This window comes from Trachemys scripta, chromosome 12 (assembly GCF_013100865.1).
Source record: "Trachemys scripta elegans isolate TJP31775 chromosome 12, CAS_Tse_1.0, whole genome shotgun sequence".
Classification (NCBI taxonomy): Eukaryota; Metazoa; Chordata; order Testudines; family Emydidae; genus Trachemys; species Trachemys scripta.
The window spans coordinates 11,438,753-11,463,671 of NC_048309.1; the positions used below are offsets into that span (position 1 = coordinate 11,438,753).

The 24,919-nt window shown below is 42.5% G+C and overlaps 1 long non-coding RNA gene across 1 annotated transcript; it reads right to left on the reverse strand.

The window, feature by feature from the left end:
- Positions 1–524: 524 nt before the first annotated feature.
- LOC117886296 lies at positions 525–11,401 on the reverse strand. The gene is made up of 3 exons (XR_004647908.1): positions 11,229–11,401; positions 8,326–8,444; positions 525–611 (listed from the first exon to the last, which is right to left on the reverse strand). It is a non-coding gene; the product is annotated as an uncharacterized LOC117886296 (long non-coding RNA).
- Positions 11,402–24,919: the final 13,518 nt, after the last annotated feature.

The following is a 24,919-nucleotide window of genomic DNA, read 5'->3' on the forward strand; positions in this document are numbered from 1 at the left end:
AGAGTGATTAAGTAGATGGCTTTAATTTATCATTAAACCGCTTGTAACTGAGGCTATTGTGTGCTGGTAAAAACAACATCAATTAAAATAAAAAGCCTACTGGAGTGCTTAGAATGACTCAGATTTGTCCTTCAGTATTTAGGACAAAAAAGAGTTAGGTTTGCAACTGACATCGCTAATAAAGATTATTTGGGCTTTGGGAGTTCTGAGCTGAGCTGTTATCCTATGGAGTTGAAAGGGCAATAGATGAAAATAAGCATTATTTAAACTGTCACATAAAAAGGAATGGCAAATATGGTACCTCAAAAGTTGTGTCCTTTGTGAAAAAGGAAGGATGAATCAGTTCTTGCCAGTGTAATTGTTTAGTTATCCATCAAATTACTACAGACTGCATTTGTGTACTCTTTCAAAGTGCTGTGGTGTAGACCGGCAGACCTTTGCTGCTGAGAAATTCAGTGATTTGCCCCCTGGGAGTGACTGGGCTTGCTGGAGTTCACTTAATGACACTGATGGGTCAATTCTCTGCCAGAACCAACAACTCATCTTCATCATCTTCTCAACTTCACATCCACTAACGATCAGTCCTCATAATGAAGGCATTTTTCACCCTGCTAGGAGTCGCAAGGAGAAAAATTGATTGACAGAGTTATCTGGATTGTAGTAATTAAATCAGGGTAGACAAATCCCTGCTCTCATTATATTTCAGACATGTCTGAACCATGAAAAACAGAGGTGAAGTGTGATGATTTGCTTCCTCCAGTTCAAAATATAGCATTACGTGTCTGTATATACTGAGAAATTGTATAGAAACATGAATGAGTTATAAAAGGAGAATTATAAGTGATAAAAATGCTGACTAGGGGTGTCCAAAATAACCACCCTCATGGGAACTTGAGTCTCAAATCCTATATAAACAGTTTATATATATAATATAAAGCATTAACACATTCTCAAAAATTAACCTGAAAATACTTTAGTCATATGATTCAAATGCATCTCTGAACTGTGTACAGGTGTTCTGCATGCAGTTTGTATATACCTCCAATAATACATTATACAAAGATTATAGGAGTAGATGGATAGCGGCATATACATATTGCATATACAGTATTAGATGTATTATAGTGATAGTAATTTGAGCATCAACAGAAAATGGAACGTATACATATTTTGCAAACTGGATTACAATTTGCAAATGACCATACAAATAAACTGTATATAATCCAAAACAGAATTTCAGATGCTATTTAACTTCCTTTGTTGCTGAATCACTTGCAGTGTGGTACCTGCCTTGAGGAAGAGTAGAAAATGATGGGTAGGTTAGTGAAGTCTTTCTTTGAGTAATGCTGCTATCTAAATTCAAGATTTTTCATTTAATACTCCCCCCCCCCCCATTTTCTTCCATTGTACTATGAAGTTGAGCCATGTTTTAGGTACTGAAATGTTGCATCTGCTTTTACGCATGAATATGATAAAGTAGCTTGAACTGCCATTAACCTTCTGATTAAGTTACTTAGGTAGATAGGTGAACTTCGTTTATTTTGATTCTGAAAGACCTACACCCCTGGGGCCAAATCCTCAGTGTAGCTTCATTGAGGTCAGTTTACACCACTGACTTACTCCAGCTGAGGATCTGACCCGTGTACTAGATTTGGAAACATGGAGATGAAGACTGGAAGTAGAATTTAGAGAACCGCTGCATCAATCTGTAAGAAATAATTTCAAAAGAAAATGAAGGCTTTGTGTAGCTAATGCCCATTCCCCTTGCTTGATGGGTTTCACGAGTCCTTCCATTTTAGCCCCCTGAAATGTTACAAGTCCTCACTTTAAATCAAGATATGAGAGTACGTAAATAAATGCTTTGCCTCTGGTGCTGCGGCAGGCCGAGGGTAGAATCTGTATGACTACTTATGGTTTTCTGCATCTCCCCAGTGCCAGTCAGCATTTGAGCAGAGTCAGAGCTCCTTAAATAAGGATCAAAGAACATGCTGATAAAGATGGGTAATTAGAGAGAGGCTTTAAATGTAGTTCTTTTAAGTATTATTTTCCCGGGCCTCTGTTTTTTAATCATTTTTGACCTTCTGATTTTACAGAACAAGGCTGTGTTTTATAGGGCTATGATGTGGGACACTGACTTTTGAATTAGCTTCTTGGACCACCTTTCACACACAGTTTTGCCAATGCACCTTGCTTCTGACTGCCAACATCTCTGCTTTTCCTGGGAAAGAAATTGTGGTCTAGTGCAGTGGTTCTCAAATTTTGGCCGCCGCTTGTTCAGGGAAAGCCCCTGGCGGGCCGGGCCGGTTTGTTTACCTGCTGCGTCTGCAGGTTCGGCTGTTCACAGCTCCCACTGGCCGCGGTTCACTGCTCCAGACCAATGGGAGCTGTGGGAAGCGGCGGCCAGCACATCCCTCGGCCTGCGCTGCTTCCCGCAGCCCCCATTGGCCTGGAGCCACGAACCGCGGCCAGTGGGAGCTGCAATCGGCCGAACCTGCGGACGCGGCAGATAAACAAACCGGCCTGGCCTGGCAGGAGCTTTCCCTGAACCAAGCAGCAGCCCAAGTTTGAGAACCACTGCTCTAGTAGATGAGACACTCAACTGGGATTCAGGATCAGGATACCTGGGGTTCTACTGCTGGCCTCACTGATGTTAATGACAGCACTTCCATTGACTTTGATAGGGCCAGCAATTTCTCTTTGGAGCCTGTCCCCTGCCCTGCACTGAACTGCCGCATGGCTGGGCAAGTCACTTCAAAAAGTCTTTGTGATTTAAGAGAAGGTTTTAGTCCCCTCCCTCCACTTCTAAGCTATCAACCTTTTGAAATGAAGAATCCATTTTGGATCTACTTAAAAACCTGAGCACTTCCTCTTTGTGATGGGTCTCTTGTATCACAAAAACAAATGTGGTCTAAATGTAGTGGAGTGAGAGTGTGGGACTGGGAGTTGGTATCAAAAACCAGATGGCAATCCTGGTCTGAGGCTGACCCCCTTTTGTGGCCTTGGACAATTCAAATGAATTCTCTGCATAAAATTCTCTTGGTGTGAGAGAGTAGAAGCTTCTGCGGGGACAGGTGGCGAGGTGAGATGGGGTGTACAAACCCCACACTTGGCAACAAGGAGTTAAGGTGTCTGCCACACCTGCAGCAAATGCTCCATGTGCTGGAGGAATTAAAAAGCAGGGAATTAGCTTATTTTGGGATGGCAGAGCTGGAGGTGAGCAGACCTGCAGCCCACAAGACCAGCAGTGTAGAGCAAAGGGAAGCCTAAAGGCTCTGACACAGATGCCCAAAGGGACCCTCCCTGAGGGAAGGGAGGACTCACCACAGAGACAACCAGAGAGGGAAGTATCCTGTGGACCTTGGATATTAGTAACAACCTCTTACTTATTTTGGTTTGGATTTCCCCACCAGGGGAAAGTCTTGGACTAAGCTGACCCTGGGGGCAGGGGGTATGAGAAGAAAAGGCCTTGGTTGCCAGTCTACTGGTAACCCAAAGGGGCCTGGGTTGGAACCTGGTGGAGTGAGAGGGCCAGGGCTCCCCTCCCCACAACTCCCTTGTCCACATTCTCCAACCAGACCCCGAGTGAGGACCATTATAGGAGGGCAAGGCTAAGATTCCAAGCACTGAGGTATAAAGCCCCCCTTTTTACTATGCTCATTGTCCAAATATTCTAAACACAATTCAAGTGGAACCCAAGGTGAATGTTTGGGAAACAAAATGGAACTATGGAAAGTTCCTATTTGCATTTTAGACAGATTGGGCAGCTTCTTGGGGAATGACAGCTAACATATCATGACAGCTTCTGTCCAGGAATCCCTAGAGCCTCATTAGTGTCTTCACTCGTTTCCAGGGGAGACCTGGGAAATCCATGAATCCCTCTGACATAGGTCTAAGATATGTGTATGCTGAAATTCCACAGTTGACTTCTACTGTCAATATGTGTATAAAGCAAATTATCTGCATTCGGCGTATTATTCAACCTCCTTCTTTGACAGGGTTTGGGGGTTTGCTATTCAGCAACGCTATCTGTGGTCGGTACCCGGAGTCTCAGGAGTGGAGACTGATGCAGGCTTATGCTGTTGGTTGCAATTAAAAAATGCAGTGCCGTGTAAATTAGCAAACTGTCCAAGTCTGATGAAAAACATAAGTTTGGACAATGTTCCACAATGAAGATGGAAAAATCCATTGAACTATACAGACATCTGGCTCATAAAATAGGAGTTCAAGTCAGAAATAAAAGCATAGAAATAAAAGGACAGAAAACAGATAGTAGAAGAGGAGCTAGATTACATAATGAAGAAATATGTCATCATTGTTTGGATACATAAAGATTGGTGTGTAAAGGGCCAATAAGTAGAAGATAAAGAGAATGGGTCAGATTCTGCCCTGCACTAGGGTGGCTTTGTGCTGCAATTTGCACCCAGGGAGGTGTATTTGGCTAAGGGAGGATCAGCTTCGTGTAAAGGGGTACTCTGGCAGTGTAAAGCCGGGTAATGACTCCTCCTTTGGCGGCCTCCCAGTGGCCAGGTGTCCTGGGGAGCTGCCCTCCTGCATGCCCCCTTGTGGTCTGGCAGATGTATTGCTCTCAGAGCCCCTCAGGTTCTTACAATCAACTACCCCAAGTGAACTGGTTCAAGTAGGGGTCTGATTTACTAAGTCTTTCGACCAAGGATAACTCACTTTATTAGCTGCCCCAGGTCAGCCCACTCTGGGTCCATATAAGAGTCTGATCAGCTCTCTTAGAAAAGGAGCTGAGCTGCAAGTTAGGCAGCTATAAGGCCTTAGCCAGATTCTCCCTCAGCTGGTCCCTTTTCCCCAGTTAGGCCTCAGGCTCGAGATAGTTCAACCGACCAGTCTTTGCTTTCTGGTGCATGTCCTGCTATGCAGGAGGAGGCAGCATTTATGCTGGTTCCCTTCTCCCCTAGCTCATCCCCAATTGCCTTGCCCCATCCCATCTGTAAGATTCCTGACTTGGGGCTTTGAAGACACAGTGATGGGATTTCCTCATACGCACCACTAATTTCTGGGACCACCTCCTCTCTATCGGTGTCTCCTAGGTACCTGTACACACACACACACACACACACATATATACACTGAACCTTTCAAAATCTCAAAGGGCCATGCCATATGATAGAGATGGGCTGACCACTAGGCCCCACTACCCTTCTTTTGTATGGAAATGGCAACATCCACATGTTAATAGAAAGATCTGAAATCCATTCAAGAGCTTCAGAAGATGCGGAGTGCCCCTTTGCTATACCTCCTGGAAGTGAAAAGATGGAGCACTTTTTCACATTGTGTTTGATGGTTTGGAGGTCTCCACATTTGCACTGTGGCACATCCTTCAGTCTCCATTTGTGCATCAGGTGTGTGCCTCTTCCATGTAACATCCTAAAACAGTTGACGGTCGTCCACTGTCTTCGGTAGAGCAAGAACTCAGGCGGTTCAACAAGTGGGATCATCTATGAGGTGCTTGTTGTTTACATTAAAGCCTGCCCATTGCATCTGCCCGGTGTCTTCTGGGTTGCAGTTAGCTGATAGATGAGTTTCTTCTGATGCCCAGAATGGTTGGGGGGACTTAAGACGAGTGCAAGGTGGGTGAACAAGGTTGTCATGGTGCGGGAGCTTTTGGTTACTGAGAGCTTTCCTGTCCTAGCACAACATATTCATCTTTTGCTAGATGGTTGGAGGGAGGATGTTTGTGAAGACTGGAAGTCACGGCAGCAGAGTGAACTTCAGGGTGCCAGTTACAAGTCTCATACTAGCCACATTTAGCTGCATGTCAGTGAGGTCCATTGGTGAGCTGCTTCCCCCAACAGGTGTGCAGTCACAGGCTGGGGAATAAACTAAAGCCAACGTTGCCATTTGTAGCTTTTGAGCATCACAACCCCAGCTAGAATCTGCTCGCTTTGGGGAAATATTGGTATGAGTCTTTGTTTTATGGCTCGCCTGCTTCAGATGTTGACAGGTAAGACTGTGATCGAGGTTGACTCCTAGGTAGTGGGGTTCGGATCGTGGGCAATTACCTTGCCTCAGAAGTTTACTTTCAGCCTCCTCTTAACTTCAGGATTGCTGAGATGTAACGCTGACGCCGCCGGGTTTGATGGTTTCGGTTTGAGCCGCCAGTACTGGAAGTGGTTTTCCATCCTCTTCAGATCAGCATTAAGGGTGTCTTCCGCTTCCTTGAGCGTGGCAGCCTGTGTCATTAGTGCCAGGTTGCTGGCGTACATGACCTCGCGGCATGTTTTGGGCACATCACTTGTCTAGAAGCTAAAAAGAGTTGGTGTTATTACTGATCCCTGCCGGAGGCCGTTTTGCAGACTGCTTTTTGCTAACCCAGTTTCTGAGCTGGACACGGAACATTCTGTCCGAAAGGATTGACCTACTGAGACGAAATGTCTGGCTGCAGTGAAGCAGGTTAGATGGCAACTACTATCCTAAATGGGGCAGACTCCCCTGATGCACCACGGTAGGGGAGAAGCCAAGGAAAAGGGGGCCTGGCTGGGTCTTCCTGTGCCCTGATGATTTTTGGCTGCTGTTGGCAGCTGGTGCATATTAGACTGCTGTAACTAATGCCAGTGGATCGGAGTAACCTGCAGCAGCCTCAGGATCAGAGGAGCAGCAAGGTGGCTTTAAGGCTTGCGATGCTCCCATCTGAGTTGTTCTGAGGTTTGGGCCATTGAGAGTAGCTCCATCATTGGATGTACATAGTGTTGACTCTTGAGAAAATAGAGGCTATTGTATCAGACAAGGCTGTGCACATTAAATATGGATGAGTGAGTGTAAAATTATTGCATGACAAGTCTGTGTGTTCCATTAAATAGAAGGGAGAAGTGCTAGCAGCAAAGTTTGCTGCTGCAGAAAAAAGACGACTGGTTGAGCAGCTCAAAGCACAAGGAATCGGGATGGGGAGGATCAGTATAAATAAAGATCTGTCCTTAAAGAAATGGAGACTCATTCTCGTAACATCTGGGCCAGATCCTCGTCTGGTGTAAATCAATGGAGCTCCGCTGACATCAGTAGAGCTCTACTGATTTATGCCAGCTGCGAATCCGGCTCCGTGATTCTGACTGCCTAGGAGATTGTAAATAACCCTGATACTTGATAGATGGCTGCGAAAATTATAGCTGAAGAAACAGCACAGAGGAGGATGAGTCAGAAGCTCATGAACGAAGGATCAGTGAATAATGAAACCAAAAGAAAGGCAGCAATAGGCAGGGAAAGATTCAGAGCATTTAAAAGCATAAAGATGATGATGACTTCTCAATGCAGAATAATGAGGACATTATCTTACAAGTCTTTGTGTGTTAAAATAATGAAATGGGGTGCTGAGGGTGGATGGGAATCAAGCTTGTTCAGATCTGTGTGTGTGTCAGTAATAAATGAGGAGAAACACAGACAATGGTATTTGGTGGATGTGAGGGTTTGGTTTTGTTTTTTTCCACATGTCTGCAGGCAATATGAAATAGAGCTGTGAGAACGCTGCAAAAATGGCCTATACCAGGGGTAGGCAACCTATGGCTCGCGTGCCAAAGGCGGCACGGGAGCTGATTTTCAGTGGCACTCACACTGCCCGGATCCTGGCCACCGGTCCGGGGGGGCTCTGCATTTTAATTTAATTTAATTTTAAATGAAGCTTCTTAAACATTTAAAAAACCTTATTTACTTTACATACAACAATAGTTTAGTTATATATTATAGACTTATAGAAAGAGACATTCTAAAAACGTTAAAATGTATGACTGGCACGTGAAACCTTAAATTAGAGTGAATAAATGAAGACTAGGCACACCTCTTCTGAAAGGTTGCCAACCCCTGGCCTATACGTTTTCTTTCACATTTTTAAATCATCGCAACCAAGTTCATGACCCTTTAGTTTTCACCAGAAATCTGATCATTGATCTAATTCTGCAACGTGCTGAATGCCTCCTGAGAAGCACTGAGTACTCTTAGTTCCTAATTTAAGCACCCTCAACTTTACTTTAATGGTGGTTGAGAGCACTCAGCATCTTCCCTACCTTGCTTGGTTAGCCTCCATGGCCCCCAGTCAGCAACGCACTTAAGCATCTGCTTAACTTTCACCACATGCTTAAGGACATGCCTCTTCAGCAAAGATTGTGACATCTGCTTAACTTTTGACTTCAGTGGAACATAAGCACATGCCTAAGTACTTTGCTGAGTGGAAAGTGACTTAAGCATGTACTTTGCTCAGTGTTACTCTCATCCAGTCAGGGAAAAGTAGTAAAAACATATGACTTTTCTGACCAATTGCAACAGAGAAATACACACTGAATTGAAAGCAATGGAGTAAATAGAACTTACAAAAAGTCCTCATCACAGAGTTCGGAATGATGGATGTATGGCAGAGGTTCACAGTCCCGCTGGTTCAACTAATACCTGGACTAGCTGTTGCCTCAGCTGTGGAGCAAATCCTTCCAAACCTTAGGTGTTAAATAAAAATGATGAGCCAAAATGATACCTTATTTCATTCCAAATATGAATAGCACTTACTGAACTCAAAGAGAAGAGATATTGGTTATTCAAGAGAAAAGAACATGAAATCGAATGTGTTGCAGCTATTGACTTAAAGCCCCTTGTGGGAAAGCAAAAGTAGAATTATATCACATAAAAACACCTCTCCCCTTCCCAAATCCACCGTTTCTCAGTTCTTGGGGACCGTCTGTAAGAAGAACAAGTTCCCGGGTCTTTCAAATAACCATCCGTAATGGGAGAAATGGGAACTGTCTTGAGGACTGACAGGAGAAACATAGCCTTGTACCATCGCTTGGTGATGGTAGCAGGTTTGCAGGCCACAAAGTGGCAAGCCAAACACGAAAACTGCTTTCTCAAAGACAGTTCTCAACCGACACCTTACCTTACCTCACCCACAGAGGTCCTCATGCACCAAGACTCAGTCTATTATTGACCTCCTAGCTGCCATGGAGGGTTGGCTTTCATTCAACTGAGGATGCTCCTTCTCTATATGCATCCGAAGAAGTGGGCTGTAGTCCACAAAAGCTTATGCTCTAATAAATTTGTTAGTCTCTAAGGTGCCACAAGTACTCCTGTTCTTTTTTCTCCTAATCATGTTCATTCATTTGAGTGTATTTGCTCTAGTGGGAGCTGTCCCTGTGTCTGCCAAACAACTTCTGCTCCAGCTCAACAGAGGGGAAGGGGTTGCGTGGCGATCTGTCGGTGTGCTTTTAGCCAAAAGGAAAAGAGGTGAATATTTGCAAATAAATGATTCATTAAAAATTATCTGCTTAACGAAAAGATGTGCCAGAGTGTGTGATTAGTCCTTAGAAGGCAAGCACTAGAATAAATAAATTAAAAAAAAAAACAGATTTTTTTTTTGGTAAAAATCAAGTGTCTGCTAAAAATAAAAAAAAATTGCCAACAAATCAATTTTCACATGAAAGTTGAGAATTTTTTTTCCAAGTAGATATTTTGCATGAAAAAAAATCAAAAAATTTTGCAAAAAAATTCAATATATCCCTATGCAAAATACACAGTAGGAAATGAGAATGTTGCAAGTAGTTCCCCATTGTTTACGAGGAATATCTTTTGGTGCTCGGTTTTGGCTGCCCTCCAGTTCGGTTTTCATTTCAGCTTAACTGCTTATGAAGGTTTTGGATCTCCTCCCTAATAGTATGTGTTCCATTCTTCTCATTAACTAGATTCCTCTGCTTCTCCCATTCGTGATATATTGGGTCCGCTAAATCCACTGTCTCAGCTAGTCTGGAAAAATCAGCAAATTTGTAAGGCAATTCAACTCGGCTTTTTTCAATGGTGCAATAAATTACTAAGGGTTTATTTGTTTGTAAAGTTGACACTCAATTCTGAAATAAAGCGGGGTTGGCAGGAATATCATATGGGTGGTTTCAGTTGGAATTTTGATGTTATGTAGGGTCAGGATATGAAACAGTTACTCTAAACTCATATATAATTATCCCAATACCATGGAAATACTATAATGAATGCTGAACTAGAATGGAGTAGGTTACTCATTGTATGCAATGTAGTTGTAGCTGCTCCACCAGAGAAGTACATCACATCATGGAATGGGGCACCTAAATACCCTGAGAGAACCTGTTTCAACACAGAAATAAAACCCTCTCCAACCGTACACCCCTATTTGTCACCTACCATCCTGCACTGGAATCCATATGGGATATCATCAAACAACTACAATCTATACTCATTGGGGACCCCAGCCTGAAAAAAAATCTTTCCTGAACCTCTATTTCTGGCCTTCATACAACCCCCCAACCTTTCCAAGCTCATCATCATAAGCAAACTCCCCACAGACACACCAACTCAAAGCTGCACCAGACCCTGCCAGAACAAGATGCAAAACCTCCAGACATATCTCCACTTCTACACTAATCAGCACCCCCAACAACACACCTTTCAAGATCTCTGGGTCCTACACGTGACTATTATGATATATGGGATACCTCATCCAGTGCAATAAATGCTCCAATAACAATTATGAGGGTGAAACAAGACAATCACTATGCTCTCGAATGAACTCACAGAGGAAAATGATAAAAGACAAAACCACCCTGTCACCTGTGAGTGAACACTTCTCACAAACAACCACTCCGTATCTGACCTCTCAGTCCTCATCCTCAAAAGAAACCTGCACAACACTTTCAAAAGACGAGCCTGGAAGCTTAAATTCAGAACTCTGTTAGGGCTAGTCTACACTGGTAACGCTAAAGCACTGCCGCGGCAGCGCTTTAAGGTGGCTTGTGTGGTCGCGGCAGAGAGCTCTCCCAGCACTCTAGCCATGAGGGGTGTAGCTACCAGCGCTGGGGCACTGTCTACACTGGCACTTTACAGCACTGAAACTTGCTGCGCTCGGGGTGTGTGTGTGTGTTTTTTCATACCCAAGCGAGAAAGTTGCAGCGCTGTAAATTGCCAGTGTAGACAAGCCCTCAGGCACTAAAAATAATGAACTGAACAGAGACACTGGATTTATGGCTTATTACAACAACCTATAACCCACCAACTCCCTTTTTTTGTCCTATGACTGCAGAGATGTTAAAGGGCCACTCTACCTTGAATGGTCCTTTAGAATATGTGCTAACTACTTATGCTAAACAAGCATTTAGCTGTGACAGAGTACCTTTACCAGACCTGAAGAAGAGCTCTGTGTGGCTCAAAAGCTTGTCTCCTTCACCAACAGAAGCTGATCCAATAAAAGATATTATCTTACCCACCTTGTCGCTCTAAGTTACTCATTAGCAGAGATGGGCTTGAAGCAAAATTCCAGATGAGAGCCCCTCCGCCCCCCGAACTTTGGAGTGGGAAGAAGGCAAATGAAATCCAGATGCAACACTGAAAGTGGCTACACAACCTTCTCCCCCCATCCAAGATATACACAACCACTAGATTTATTATTGCAGAATAAAAAGGAAGAGTAAGTGTACAGTACTGTGAGATGAAAAATAACGTGTGGCTTACTCACAACCTTCTACATTTCAAAGAGCTTTCAGAGAGGGACCTCTCATTTGATGAAGATCCTTTTTTCTGTTTAGTCATAAACAGATGAATCCTATAATAGCCTCTGTTTCCTCTGCTACAGGAGGTCTGTATGATTAATAAGATCTCCCTGTAGTGAATGCCAAGCCAAACAGATGAATGCAAGACGCATCTGCTGTAGATTAAACATTTGGAAAAAACATTTTATAAATATTTTTTCCACAACATCATATCCATATGGCAGTTAACTAGGGTATATATTGAAAACCTTGCATGTACATTATATAGCCATGCGTATGTATTTAATATACACAGTTTAATAAGTACTTATGTTGTCACTCAACAAATAGCTCTCTGATATGACTTCTAATTTATTTTAGATGTCACATCAGACTATCTGAAAGGACCACATGTGCCTTCACAGGGAAAACATGTGAATGTTTCTGAGTAGGTGGGATGGTAGGAAGCAAACCTTTTATTAGTTCTCAGAAACCGAAATATGTAAGATGATCTCCCTGTTAGGAAGAGGTAAATGTAAAAGAAGATACAGTACAAGCTGTCCTGTGCTGAAGATGGTTAAAAATATAAGGCTGTCGTTGAGAAGAATGTAAACAGACTTCTCTGGGAGTTTTTAGAACCTCTGGGAGAAGAGAAAAAGAAAGAAGGAAGGAGTTTTAACCAATTTTAGCTTCCAGAATAATTCAAACCTGTGGGCCTGATTCTCATAATAATTAAATATGCCCCTTTTAAGGTCTGGTAGAGTGGTGTAAAGAGCTTTCGTGTAAATGAAAATGAGGCACATTTTACTACAACTGTACTACATTACATGATAAAGGAAAGGTCTGCTTCTTTCTTTTTTTCTCTTTGGTGTCTGAGCATTCCGCATGCTTCTGAACTCCCCATCCAGTTCAATGGCACTTTGGGGTGCATAAGGAGGACCATAATTTTGAAACTAGTAGAAAATGAAACGTGTGACAATTAAACTCAAGCAAAGAAAAATCTTGTTCAACCCAGGTCTCTCTCAGACATTCCCCTCGCTCACCCATATGCATGTTGCCCTTGTAAGACATAGAAGTATTAGCTAGTGCCTCAGAATGTTGTAGGCTTTTGTTGCTTGATAATCATGAGAGCCTAAGAACCTGCTGCATGAGTCAAATAACTGAATTCATGAAATGTTCTGCTGATCTCTTTCTACCTTTGGTAATTCCTCCAGTCTGCCTCAAAACACAAATATTCACCCCCACCCCTTCATCCCAGAGGCGCGTGCTTGGATGGCTTGTAAAGATTAAAGTCTGACTTGAACGATGCTCATCCAAAGAGAAGGGCTCACTGAACCGACGTTCGCACTGGCAGGGACAAACCCCTCAAGGGGAAGTCTAACGCTTGTCGATTCATGTCTGTCTGGACTCTGAGAATATGGATTTCCAGACTTTACACCATGATAGTCACAATCCAGCATGACATTTCCGTGTATGCCTTTACACGCATTGCAGTGCAGAGGCAAATAATTGCTTGTGCCTAATTTTGCCCGTGCCATACACCATTAGATATTTAGCGGACTCACAAAAGTGGCTTAGGCGCCTCACATTCAGGTTGGTTTTAATATTTGTGTTATGTTAATATTTATGTTATGTCTTTAGACTCTGCTAATTAAGAGATTTGTTTCGCGACATGTTTCCCATATTCTTGCTCAGAACCCCCCTGCTCCTGAGGGCTACGTCACTGAAGGGGCAAACTGAATTCTGGATTTGGCAAATTCTCTGGGTTAATGACTTGGTAATAGTTCTCTGGTGAGTCACCCCATCTATTTTAGGTCTTTCTTTCTCCCCAGTCTACTTGTCAGTGTATTGCTCCTTTACTGCAAGGCACTCCTTCAATTTTTTAAATGAAAGTCATTTTTTTTTCTGAATTTGTATTGGAGCACCAACAAAGTTTTGGATTCAATGGCTGCACAAAAATGGCAGAAATGTCATGGTGGTAACTGTAGGGGAAGAAGGCAGGTTTAGTGAGGGAGTTTCCAAACCTAGCGCCTTAATGTGGCTCATAAAGGTTTTTGGATCAGGTTTGGATCCAGAACTCAGAAGCCTGGCCTAGTCTGAACATGGCGCATTGCAACTCTTCAGCTCAGCCGTCTGAAACTTAGGTTCCGCTTCAACACAATTCATGTTGATTTCAATAGGAAATGTATCCACAGAAATTTGTGACATAGTCTTGCATTAGAGGGATATTCTTGTACAATGGACATCGCTTCTGTGTTCTGAAGAACCTCCATCTAAAACCATTTACGTTGGCTCTTGTACCCAGCCCAAACCTTTGTATTGACTCCACTGCTGAAATGCAGCCATCTCTGGGGTTGAATGTGGCAGCCATTCTACACTGCTAACATGTCTCTCTCTCTCTCTCTCTCTCTCTCTCTCTCTTTCTCTTTAGGGGTAGGAACTGAAAAATAGCTTCTCTAGCTACAACTACTAGGGAGAGTTTAGTTAGGTCTAGATTTTAGGATTAGGTAGACAGAAAGGGCCAAATTAATCTTTGGTTTAATTCCATTGTCTTCAATTGGTTCACATCAGGGATGAAACTGAGCCAGAGTACCATAATTATCTGAGTTTAGCTAAAACACCAAAGCTAATCTCTTTATTATTAACACTTTTACTTGTGCAAAAAATGTCTTGAGACCTTTAATGACCATAGGGGACTGGGCTTTTTTTCTCTTACAGCTAGTCTAAAAGAAAGCTAAAATTAGAGCTAGTCACAAATGTTCCACTGAAACTTTTTTTTTAATGAAACAGAAATATTTATGTAAGTATACTTTTTGTTGAAAATTGTTAGGTTTTCATCAAAAAAACCCTCCAAACTATTTTTTTTCAGCTTTTGGTTGCTGAAAACCAATATTTTCAGCTTTCAGGGTTTTTTTAAACAAAAATCCAAACCTTTTAGAGGAAAAGTTTTGATGAAAACAGAGGACAAATATACTTGTCACAACTTTTTCATATGAGAAATATTTCCTGACCAGCTCGAATTAAAACAACAATGAATGCAAAGCTTCACGGGCCATGGCTACAGACTTACCACATCTCTTCTCTAGCTCCATCCTCTTTACTCTCTCTTTACTCATTACTCTCCATAGAAGGCACCCACAGGTCTCTGCCAATGTGTTTCTGTCACTTGGCTCAATTTCCTGCCAGAGAACTCAGCTAGAAACAGATCCCTGGCTCCTGTGGTGCGGAAATCTGAATAATAATTTCTGCTGCAGACAACCCCGGTGAATCACTGTCCTACTTTGGATTCCCAGGGGGAGATTGCATTTCTATAATTTGGGAGCAACTGCTTCAGTAGATGTTTCCATTTATTCAATGAGCAGGTCAAGACAGAAAAAAATATCAAAATTTAACCCAAGAGCAGCCGATGAAGGGAGAACTCCTTGTTACTGTACCACAAGTCATTGTAATCTAAGCCCTCAAGGGGTATAATTATTTTTTTTTAAAGAAATTCAATCTGTGTTGGATTCTAATTAAATGAAAACAATACTCAGAAATCTATGATTAAAGAAAACTAATTATCATGTCATTATCTGTATGTCCTTGGCATGAGTATATACATTTTATGTGTTTTCTTTACATTCTTTATATTATGTACCCAAGTAAAAACTAGTGACAAGCAGCACTAATACCCCAGATCAAAACAGCCCTGAGCTTTTGCAGGGTTTAGAATGTGAAGTCAGATCTGTATCTGAAGTTGGCAGCTCAGGCCTCTCACTAGAAATATCTTGAGAGGGGCATGAATTACAACGTTCATATACCTAATAGGGTCTTCTGAATACAAACTTCACTACAGTTTGTGAGGATGGGAGGGGTTTGGATCTGGTGGTCTGATCTGGCCCCATCCCTGGAAGGAATGTATTTCCTATTTTCACTGCCTTGTCACTAGGAATGAAGGATCTTATTCATATGTAAAGTGACAATGTCCCTTCCTGGTCTGCGCCCACTCAGCCTTTGAACAAGACCAACATTTTTTGAGCTTCTGAGATGCTGGCAAATTATTTTTCCCATTATTGTGTGCTTTTGTGCCCCTCGGGCCTTCCAGGTTCTGGCTGGGACCTGAAACAACATGCAGTCTTTCTCACGCTATTTCTGGGCTGACTATGATCTGGCACTACTGAGAATCACACAATAAAGCCTGTTCTTAGGAGATTTCCAGCCCAGTGTTTCAGATGTGAGAAATTCACAGGATGCAGAGAAGATTCTGAGGTCTGGGTGGTTTTACGCACAGAACTCCAAACCTTTTGCAGCTCATTCATTCTTAACATGCTGATTCATTTGCTGCAATCAAATCCTTACTTAATTAAGAAGGGGAAATTGCTCTGCGATTTCCTGCAGCAGTCAGGGCCAGACTGTCCCCCAATCTTTGTACCATGAGGAATACAGGTCGGGGTGCAGTGGAAGGGGCAGGGAAATGGGAATACCCCATACAATTTCACTCCCTGAACTTGAGGGAGTGTAAGGTCTTTCCTCCAGTCCCCTTCTAGGCACACATTGCTGCAAAGAGTCTGGGTGGTTGAGACGGTTCCCTGGTGCAGCCTACACAGTTTCCCAGTGCACCAGGAAGGAATGGTGGGTGGTGGGGGTGTACCATTTTAATTATTGCAGTATAACTATAGCAATATAGTTAAAGTGGTACATCTGTACATAGACAAACCCTTAGGAAAAAGGATTCAAAAAGCCACCAACCAAATATTTGGGTTCCAAAAACAGGATTTTAGAAAACATTAGAAATCTGATTAAATTTCATCTCTGTGTTTACTGAAGATCAAACATGCTTGGATCCAAATGTAAAAAACATTAGGGGTTTTTTGTTTTTAAGGATGATCAAGAAAAATATCGTTTGCTGCAATTTTCCTGGAACGGAAGGAATAGTGAGCGACAGCAATGCAGTTTCAAGTTCTAGTTGCTTATTGGATTCATTAGGAATGGGGCATCTGAAACAGACACTATGGTTAGGCTTGGAAGGATTAGATTTCTATAGGTAAATGTCAATTTCATTGTACACATAAACCAACAGAAAAATATTTCCATCGTCAATAATCAAAATTCATAGATAGGCAAAGTAAGAAAAATGTTGCTTGCGAACTTATTAGACTTTGTTTTAAGGATATTTACGTGGTATATTTTGACATGTGATGTTGACAGTTTTAATGGTTATAAAGCTTTAACTTTTTTAATCTCAAAGTCTACTGTCATTAAATAATTATTGTCTGATCTCCCCATTGTCTGACTCCCCCATAATTCCCTGCAACTGTGAAAACTGAAATAGATAAAAATTGAAAAAAAGTGCTAAAAATAAACATTCATATTGTCTGCTAAAATCATAAAAAATAAAAATTGAAGTCTGCCAAGTTTAAATCGAGGCAAACTTTGCTGAAAACAGGTCAAGGGAGGTTTTCTCTTCATATAATTTTTTTCTAATGACTAGATGTTTTGAATTATTTCCAGCCATTATTCATTTTGTTGGTAAACAAGCACACACTTGATCCTGGATTTTAGTGACTAATAATAGGCTTTATCCAAGGAAGAGAGGGAAAAAACACAAAAGAAGCTCAAACCAGGAAGTCTCTGCAATGGGTCAAGACCAGTTATTATTACACTATTTCAGGCTGAGAAAGGTCATTGATGTTTTCCAAGTTGGATTTATATTTTACACTTATTTGTAATGTTACCTCAGTGTGTCTCATAATGTCAGGGAAAATGTTTGGTTTTTGGTTCGAAAATGTCAGGGCAGGATTTTCTAAAGCAATTCTTCTCCCATTGGAGTCGATGTTAAAACTCCCATTGTCTTTAGTGGGAGCAGAGTTAGGCCAACGCTGAGCACTTCTGAAAATCCCACCCTTAAATGTTGTCAGATTTTCAAAGGTTTTTAGGTGTCTATTTCATTTGACAGGAGTCATTATTTCTAATAAATTGTGTGAGTGAGAGTTAGGACTTATGGATTCTCTTCCGGTGTTCTACCACTGACCTGCAGTGGGAATCATGTAATCATTCTGTACCTCAGTTTGTTTATCCATAAGTAAAATATAAAATACCTTGCCTATCTCACAGATCTGTTGTGACCCTTAACTGACCAATACCTGGGAAGGGCTGTAGAATCTTGGTTCAAAGTTGCCTATCTACAGAAATATATAAATAGGTTCGCCTATTGAAGGAGTCTAATAAGATCAAAAGGGAGATGTGATGAAGAAATCCAGAGAAGGATACAGCTTGTGAAAAATGCATTCAACAACTTTCAAAGCCTTCTGTGTTGTCGAAAGCTAAAACTGCACATCTGCACTAGGTTGCTGAAGTGCCACATAGGGCCAACTCTCCTGTGCAGATGTGAGAGCTGGACACTTAAAAGGGACAATCAAAACCGAACAAAGAGGTGATGAGAAGGACGAATTTTAAAAGAGCACAACTACTTGAGAGCCGATGTAAAAGAATAACATCTTTTTGTAGACTCATAGCTTGCTGATTGCAGAGTGACTTGCGTCTAGCACTCATACTATCAGACAAGATGACAGGCAAACGAGGAAGAGCAAGAAGGAGAGCCAGTTACATAGGAAATATCATCAGATAGACTGTTTTCCACAGGAGAGCAGAAATTTTACAACTCTGTTGTGACTGTGGTGGTCAACAGTCTCTGCGTCGGAAATGCCACTTGAAGAAGAAGAAGAAAATATACTGCAGGTGCCAAGTATATATTATGCATAATATTCCTATTAGCTCTCCCAATGTTAGAAGGCCTGATTTTCATTGTGGCCACAACCCTGCCTCCTTTTCTTCATTTAGCCAAGTAACTACCCATCTGCGCCTTCAGAGCAGAGAGTTTTATGTCTAAATGACAGTGATTGCAACTGCAAAACATCGTGCATGCAAAAATGCACAAATACTTGCAACACAGCTTAGTAATTAATGGAATAGAGTCATCTGCCAATGTTCCCTTCTAAGTTGTGTGTCCTTCACTGGGTTTGTCTTGACGAGGGTAAAAAGGTAGGTTTTAGAACATGTTAGCTCTCATATTCTAACTAGCACATTCCAAAACTCTACCTCCTCCCAAGTGTCAACTCCACTGCTAGCCTGTGCTAAAGGACAATTTGTCCTGTCTATAGCAGAGTTTTAGGATGTGTTAGAACATGGTAGCTAACACATTCTTAAAAAAAACCACTGTTTAGCCTAGTCTAGAGTCTTGACATACCCTCCGAGGTCTCGAAGTGTAAACATCTTTCTGGGAAAAAAATCCCTTAAGTAAGGCTCTCTAATCTTCCTGACAAGATAAAATCCTGCGATCCCATATTATTGTTTGCCCTTTCCAGTACCATACACTTCTACCAAATCAGCGTTACGATAAGCTGATAAGAGCAGAGTACAATGAATCTGTTCTCACTAGTTCCTCTGTAGGGCAAGAATAATTCCTCTGACTTATATTCCATACCTCAGTTTGCACACATCCTCATTCTGCCCAAGAGCACAGCTCTAATAGAAGGTGGTGAGGCTGCATTCCACATCTTTGTGGTCCCCTACCCGCCTTCCCCCCCGCTGGGTGTTTCATAGCATTTGTCCATTCTAAGTATTTTTCTTTGGTGTGCCTGCATCCCATGGAGATGCATGAGCCAGCTCCTGGGCCCTCAAAGATATTTCAGACTCTCTTCTGAAATGGTGCTGACATAGTCCACATCCGCTTTTATACTATCAGAAAACATCACCATCTGATTGTGCTTTCCTGCCTATACATGTGCCCCACGGACCCTGCAGAACACGTTTTCCTGCCTCAGACTGCTCCCAATCAGAAATAACCTCAGTCTTATCTGTCAGTGCTGTTTTGACTTCAGTGGGGCCAGGATTTCCCCTCATGTGTTTAGAACTGGTGCATGCATTTGTGGAGGAGCTTAGGAAACAGTGCATCCAGATTTCCTGGCAAAGCGATGGAGAGGAAAACCTGCAACATCTTCCAGCCAAGGCTGCGATAAAAGGGAGAACACTCTGATTTCCTAGGGGACCCGAGTTGTTCTCATCTCCAGAGTTATCAATAACACACAGCAGCTCCTATGTGACACCAAATACTTTTGGATATTATGCAATGTAGCCTTTAAACCTGTCTGTGGTGGGGTGGGTCCCCTGTGGCTAGGGTGACCAGACAGCAAGTGTGAAAAATCGGGACGGGGGTGAGGGGTAATAGGAGCCTATATAAGAAAACGACCCAAAAATCGGGACTGTCCCTATAAAATCGGGACATCTGGGCACCCTACCTGTGGCTTCAAGTTTGGTAGTAGTGTCTGAACTGCCCCTGCATCTACAAGATCTCTATCAAGCATTCTTAAAACTACAATACCCACCTGCTGAAGTGAAAAAACAGATTGACAGAGCCAAACGAGTACCCAGAAGTCACCTCCGACAAGACAGGCCCAACAAAGAAAATAACAGAACACCACTAGCTGTCACCTTCAGCCCCCAACTAAAACCTCTCCAGCGCATCATCAGAGATCTACAACCTATCCTCAAAGATGATCCTTTACTCTCACAGATCTTGGGAGACAGACCTGTCCTCGCTTACAGACAACCCCCCAACCTAAAGCAAATACTCACCAGCAACCACACATCACTGAACAAAACCACTAACCCAGGAACCTATCCTTGTAACAAACCCCGATGCCAACTCTGTCCACATATCTATTCAAGTGACATCATCATAGGACCTAATCACATCAGCCATACCATCAGGGGCTCGTTCACCTGCACATCTACCAATGTGATATATGCCATCATGTGCCAGCAATGCCCCTCTGCCATGTACATTGGCCAAACCGGACAGTCTCTACGCAAAAGAATTAATGGACACAAATCTGATATCAGGAATCAAAATACTCAAAAACCAGTGGGAGAACACTTTAACCTGTCTGGTCATTCAGTGACAGACCTGCGGGTGGCTATATTACAACAGAAAAACTTCAAAAACAGACTCCAAAGAGAGACTGCAGAGCTAGAATTGATATGCAAACTAGACACAATCAACTCCGGTTTGAATAAGGACTGGGAATGGCTGAGCCATTACAGACATTGACTCTATCTCCCCTTGTAAGTACTCTCACACCTATTATCAAACTGTCTGTACTGGCCTAGCTTGATTATCACTTCAAAAGTTTTTTTTTTTTTTTCTCTTAATTAATTGGCCTCTCAGAGTTGGTAAGACAACTCCCACCTGTTTATGCTCTCTGTATGTGTGTATATATATCTCCTCAATATATGTTCCATTCTATATGCATCCGAAGAAGTGGGCTGTAGTCCACGAAAGCTTATGCTCTAATAAATTTGTTAGTCTCTAAGGTGCCACAAGTACTCCTGTTCTTCTTTTTGCGGATACAGACTAACACGGCTGTTACTCTGAAATGTGCCCTAAGTGTATCTCCTGTGATCCTAAAGACCTGCTCAGCACTTAGTTTATTTATTTGTGCACTGGCTCTTGAATATGGCCCTAAAGGGTTGTATTTGTGACTTACACTAGTAGGTTGGACATATTCAGATGCAGGGTGCATTATCAGCAGATTCCCTTTCTCATACAGTCTTTTACAGCAGAGCTACATGCATTGCATCACTTTTGTAATTCTCAAGAGATGTGATCTAGGAGTTAGAATGGTGGGACGGCAATCTTAAATTTGAATTCATTGCCTCTACAAATTAATAATAGCCATTAATATTAATCTAGGTTTATTGACCCTGTTTAAAAAAAAAAACTTGTTGCCCTAGTTAAGATTAAATCTTAGACCCTGATTTAATTAGAAAAAAGATTGGCAATCTCTATCCATTCTCTATCTGAATGCTTCGTTTTGAAGAATATTTTTCTCTCAACTGGAAAACCGCCTTGTGCCTGATCCTATAGACACTTAGTTCTGATCCCATTATAACTTTTATGAGTAGCCCAATTTACATTCTCTTTCACTGGTCCTAACTTCACACCCAGGTCTCACATATGACTCCATGTAGCTGCTAGTACATGGCAGTGGCCACACACCCAATACACCACTTTCACTGGCAGAGGAAACCAGGTAGAGAGTAGCCTGGAGGGGAAATGCCTGTCCTCAGCATCCTAAGTTTGCTTTTGCAGAGTGGGTGGAGAAGACCTCTTGGTCCAACAGCTGGAAAGTCACTGCAACAATGCATTGAGGACTACGTAAGGCTTGATGAGGCACAAAAAGGTGTCAGTGGCTAGCCACTGCAGCTAATGACGTTCCCAGTCATTGCAACTTTTTGTGCCGCTGGCTTTTGACTTCAGCAGCCAAGAGAATGAGCAGTGGTTTGAGCATTGGCCTGCTAAATCCAGGGTTGTGAGTTCAATCTTTGAGGGGGCCATTTAGGGAACTGGGGTAAAAATCTGTCTGGGGATTGGTCCTGCTTTGAGCAGGGGGTTGGACTAGACGACCTCCTGAGGTCCCTTACAACCCTGATATTCTATGATTCTATGATTACGCCCATGCAATGGTCTTATCACCACACAGAGGCATTCACACATTAAGAAAGAAAGTCCTGTGGCAAACAGTGAAGTGACAGGTTTATAGGAGCACTAGAAATCATAAACCTACACGCAGGCAACTTGAGACTCTGGTTGCTCAGCCTTGAATTCTGGAGAGCAAAGATGCCTGGTAACACCCTAGGTGACTGAGCAGTCTTTTTAAGGACAGCACTGCTCATCCCAGAAAGGGAAGGAGCTGGAAAAGGTGCCCTAAACATTGCCTGCCCAACTTTAGTCTGGCCATTTCACCATAACTGCTGGATCATCCCCACACAAGTCATCCTATGAAGAAAAATAAGAGCTATCATTGTTGTGACACAGAACATACAGACCCTAATGGACACAGCTAACACATAAAGACCTGATAGATGTACAGCATTATTGCAAGGTAACTTGCTACATACAGCATCAACATAGCTGCCCTCAGTGAAATGAGATGAAGATGAAGACTCCATAAAGGAACTTAGGAAGTGGCTACACCTTCTTTTGGGAAAGGAGGCCAGCAGAGGAAGACAGAATTTATGGCATTGAAAACAGCCTCCTGAAGTCTCTGAAAGAATTACCTCTGAGCATTACCTAACGACTCTACAACTTCCCGTTGGAAATTAATGCTTTGCAACTTTTATCAGTGCTTATGCTCCAACTCTGAACAGTACAGAAGAAATAAAAGAACAGTTTTGGGGTGATATAATCAAATCTATACCCAGTGAAGACAAACGTCTACCTCTGGGAGACTTTAATGCCAGAGTTGGAAAAGACGGTGAGGCTTGGAGTGGTGTAATAAAGAACAATGGAGTTGGGAAAATGAACAGCACTGGTCTACTCCTACTCAGCAAGTATGCTGAGCATGAGGTCCAAATTGCTATCTCAATCTTCAGGCAAGCCAACAAATATAAAATGTGGTGGATGTATCAGAGATCAGAGCATTGGCACCTGACTCTGTCATCATGTGGCAAAGAGACATCAGGGACACTGAAATCAGCAAAGCAATGTGAGGAGAAAACTGTTGGACTGACCACAAGATGATCAGAACCATTTTCAATTTACATGTTGTTGCCACTCAGTAAAACAATGTGAACAGATTAAACTGAAATTGCAAATAGCAAAGTTGAGACATCCATTTCATCAGGAAAAACTAAGGGAAAATGTAGAGGAAAATTTGATAGCATTACATCATCACCCAAAAACCACTTGAAAAATGAAATATATTCAAATCAACCATCCTTCAAACCACAGAAAAACTCTAGGCAAAAATCAAAGACAGCACTAAGAGTGGTTTGATGAAAATGATGATGAACTCAAAAAGATCCTCAAGGAAAAGAATGATGAGCTTATGTCTTGGCAAAATGACAAAGAAACAACATTTAAAAAAGACATATTCAAGTACCTGCAAGCCAAGCCTCAGATGGCTTAGTCTTATACAGTATAACTGGTTTTAAAAGAAAGCAGAAGAAATACAACATTATGCCAATACGACAAACACAAAGTTGTTTTATGACACCTTGAAGGTCATTTATGGCCCGTCAAATTGGGACTAGCTCTACCAGGGCCGGCTCTAACTTTTTTGCCACCCCAAGCAAAAAAAGAGTGCTGCCCTCCATAGCGCCACCATAACACACCCCCTCAGCACCATGCCGCCACCCGCCCCCGTGCGGAGCACCGCACCGCCGAACCCCCCCCAGCCCCCCGCGGAGCGCCGCGCCGCTGAACATACCAGGCCCCCGCGGAGTGCCGCCGAACCCCCCAGCCCCCGCGAAGCGCCGCACTGTCGAACACGCCAGCCCCCCGCGGAGCACCGCCAAACCCCCCTGCCAACCCCCCCCGGCCCCCCCGCGGAGCGCCGCACCGCTGAACCCTCCCGCCGCCACACACACCTCCCGCGGAGCGCTGCCGAACCCCCCCCACCTAACCCCCCAGCCCCCCGCAGAGCGCCGCCAACCTGTCAAAAGTTCTCCAAAATAAGGAGTGGAGGGTCTGATCCTACTCACCTTATGCAGACTGAACTCCTACCAAAGTTAGTACATAAGCAAGGATATTAGAATTGGAGTCTAAACTTGACATTCATTTTGGGCCTTAATTCATTAACATGGAATCACTGTGTTCCCCTTATTAATAAATCTTTCCTCTAGAAATATGTTTTTACCCAATTTTTAATTATGTTGTCAGGTCTATAGATCATACAGCAAAATTAAGTATACTTTTTTATACACTGATGGGAAAATTATTTCTTGAATAAATTCCCATCTATAACAGCAGGTAGAGATTACTGTCTATGAGCCTGCAGCACTGGAATTGCAGCAATCTGGAAGTGATCTAATCTGAAATGCAATATCATAATCTATACCAAGAAGGGTCTTCTGGGCTTTTGAAATGCTAATGTTTACAGAAACAAACAGCACACTTTCCAATATCTCTGATAGCACGTTAAATTCAGATGTCAGGGGTCTTATAATTTTTCCTTGCATTTTGTTTTAACTATTTCCACTTTTAATTCTCTATTGTTAAGGACTTCATACACAGGCAACAAACCGGGTCAGGAAGGCTAGTTGACTAAACTGTTCCAGATTCTACCTAACCTACCATTGTGTCAGCAGCCAGTGATGGAAAGGGGTCGTGGGACCCAGCTCTGGGTGTCTATACTATGAAATGATACTTCCTACTATACAATGATGCAGTGTATATTAAAAATCTGCTATTTTATCTTTGTAAAACAGAGCTAATTTCATGCCCGTTGTTCTCTCCAGAAGCCCCAATCGGCATCGGGTCCTTTTGGGATAGGAGCTGTACAAACCCTGAAGTAGACGTGGTTCCTACTCTTAACAGCTAGCAGTCTGGTGCTGTAAAGACATATCGTGCTTAACTTTGAGCATGGGAATAGTCTCACTGACTTCTATGG